Here is a 2,724-nt window from a genome sequence, read left to right on the forward strand (position 1 = left end):
TTCCGGAATCATCCTATTTCCAGGACTCACTAAAATCCCTCGGATGGTTCCACAATCGGTTCTACGTACAACAATGTGTTGAACTACTTCAACAAGTCTACGTGTAAGATATCCAGCATCCGATGTTCGTACAGCAGTATCCACAACTCCTTTCCGCGCTCCGTAGCAAGAAATTATATATTCCGTTAAGGACAGCCCCTCACGTAAATTGCTTTGAATGGGTAAATCAATCATTTGTCCTTGTGGATCTGACATTAATCCTCTCATACCTACTAATTGGTGTACTTGAGATGCATTTCCTCGAGCTCCCGAAAAAGACATTATATGGACTGGATTAAAAGGGTCAGTCATCCTAAAATTAGGATTCATTTCTTGTCGCAAATATTCACTTGTAGCATACCATATCTCAATGGACTGGCGTAATTTTTCTACTGCGTGTACGTTTCCATAATGATGGTGTTTTTCCAAAATCAAACTTTGTTGTTCAGCATCTTGGACTAGCCATCCCTTAGAAGGGATTGTTAAAAGATCATCAATTCCTAATGAAATGGATGTAGCAGTGGCCTGCTGGAACCCCAGAGTCTTTAGTTGATCCAGGATGTGTGATGTATATGCCATTCCGAAGTGATCTATTAATCTGCTAATAAGTCGTTTAATGGCAGTTCCATCTATCACTTTATTGTGAAAGACCAGATCGGCCCGTTCCGCCATAAGTACCTCCATATTACGCTGAGTGGGGTTCGACAATAGGTTTGAGTTAATGATTAGAAAACTTCCTTTTCTCGATCTTGATTCGCGTAGAAATTCAGGACCTATGGTCCTAGTTGAACCGGAGAGAACAAAATTCATACCGGTGTCATATAATTACTTAGCTGAGTGAGATACCAGAGGATTAGGTACCATATGAGCAGGCCCGGCAAAATCCTTGTATAGCCTCTTCGATTTCTCGATAAAGAGAAATATGACCAACAGTGGTTCGAATGTATATACAAAGAATTTCTTTTTTTATACTTTTTACTATTAGATAGTACCCATAAATCTCATGATGGGTACCCAAAGATTCATAGTGAACTTCGATAGGGGCTTCTCTTGAAGCAATAACGCGTTGATCTAGTCGCCATCGGAGCCACAAAGGACTATCTAAATTGATCCTTTTCTGGCGATAAGCTCCAATTGCATCATAGGAATTACAAAAAAAGGGTTCTTTCGTATATTTATAGTTATTATTGTAAATTTTTGCATTTTTATGATTTTTGCGATTAGATGGATTATACCGATTTGCACAAATACCTCGGCGATTCCCGCTCGTTAATACATAGAGTCCAATAAGCATATCTTGAGTTGGTACAGAAATGGGATCCCCAATAGCTGAAGACAGGAGATTCATATGAGAAAACATAAGTAAACGCGCCTCTGCTTGAGCCTCCAAAGATAAAGGTACATGAACAGCCATTTGATCCCCATCAAAGTCTGCATTGAATCCCTTACAAACTAATGGATGTAAACAAATAGCACGTCCTTCCACTAAAATAGGTTGGAAGGCCTGGATGCCTAATCTATGCAGAGTAGGCGCTCTATTTAGCAATACGGGATGCCCCTGCATAACTTCCTGAAGTATTTCCCATACAATGGGTTCTTTTTCCCGAATTTTACTCTTAGCAACTCCTATGTTCGAAGCAAAATGTTGTCGAATTAGACCACGAATTAAAAATGTCTGGAAAAGCTCTATTGCGATTTCGCGAGGCAATCCACATCGATGTAATGAAAGTGAAGGCCCTACAACAATCACAGAACGTCCTGAATAATCGACCCGTTTGCCAAGCAGAGTCTCCCGAAATCTTCCCTCTTTGCCTTCAATTACATCGGAAAACGACTTGTAAACCTTATTATGGCCATCCCTCATTGGTTGTCCGCGGATTCCATTATCAAGAAGTGTATCCACGGCTTCTTGTACCAATTTCTCCTGACACATTACTAATTCTCCTGGCGTAGATCTACTTGTTGTTAATAGATCAATAAGAGTATTGTTCCGATATATAACTCTTCTATAGAGTTCATTAATATCCGAGCTCATTAGTTTACCCCCATCTATCTGAATGATCGGTCTCAACTCGGGAGGAAGAACAGGTAATAGACATAAAACCATCCATTCGGGTTCTATATTTGTTCGAATAAAATGCTTAGCTAATTCCATACGTCTAACCAAAAAATCCTTTCTTCTTCCAACTTTTCGATCTTCCCATTCATTACCTGCGGGTCCTTCTTCGCCTAATTCTTTCCATTCTACCAACGAATAATCTATAATAAGTCGCAAATCCAGATCGGCTAATTGTTCTCGTATAGCCCCTGCTCCAGTAGAAATTTCTCGATTTCGAAATGTATCGAAGCCTTGGGTAGTAAAAAAAAGTGGGATGCTGTATTTCCAGGATTGGATTTCATATTCGAATGAACCCCGTAATCGTAAGAAAGTAGGTTTTTTAGCTATAGGCCTAGCAAAAGAAAAATTTGGATAGGATACTATAGGATCTCCCCCTTTCAAAATCGGACGTGAAAGTTTCTTTTCATCCGGCTCAAGTAGTTACATCAAATAAAGGGATTCCCGCTTTCAAATTCTATAAAATAAAACCCCCCAACTACTCTTTACTCAAGTTCTCAATTAAGACCAAAGAACATTACATTGATTCTTTTGCTTTTTTATTTCAATTTTCTAAGTTCTTTATTCAA

This window comes from Cucumis melo, unplaced genomic scaffold (genome assembly GCF_025177605.1).
Source record: "Cucumis melo cultivar AY unplaced genomic scaffold, USDA_Cmelo_AY_1.0 utg000219l, whole genome shotgun sequence".
Classification (NCBI taxonomy): Eukaryota; Viridiplantae; Streptophyta; class Magnoliopsida; order Cucurbitales; family Cucurbitaceae; genus Cucumis; species Cucumis melo.